Here is a 301-nt window from a genome sequence, read left to right as displayed (position 1 = left end):
TTTTGGTACTGGGGATTGAACCCAGGGCCTTGTGCTTCCGAGGCAAACACTCTACCAACTGAGCTATATCCCCAGCCCGGAGATGCATTTTTTAACTCTTATGTGTGTGCTTTGTTTGGTAGGTTCAAAATCTTCAAAAGGCTGGGAGGTGTAGCTTAGTGCATGAGACCCTGGATTTAACTCACAGCATTCAAAACAAAAAAACCCACACACTTAAAAATATGAGGAAAATAATGAAGGAATGGCTGGGCCAAACAGAAGTAATCTCTTTAGTTTTTAAGGAAATCCATGCCTAGGAAGG

The 301-nt window shown here is 42.2% G+C and overlaps 1 non-coding gene across 1 annotated transcript; it reads right to left on the bottom strand.

Moving 5' to 3' along the window:
• On the bottom strand, window positions 1–74 carry Trnap-cgg (transfer RNA proline (anticodon CGG)). The gene has a single exon. It is a non-coding gene; the product is annotated as a tRNA-Pro (tRNA).
• Window positions 75–301: the final 227 nt, after the last annotated feature.

Source organism: Sciurus carolinensis, chromosome 2 (genome assembly GCF_902686445.1).
Source record: "Sciurus carolinensis chromosome 2, mSciCar1.2, whole genome shotgun sequence".
Classification (NCBI taxonomy): Eukaryota; Metazoa; Chordata; class Mammalia; order Rodentia; family Sciuridae; genus Sciurus; species Sciurus carolinensis.
This window is presented reverse-complemented; position numbering and strand designations above follow the sequence as displayed.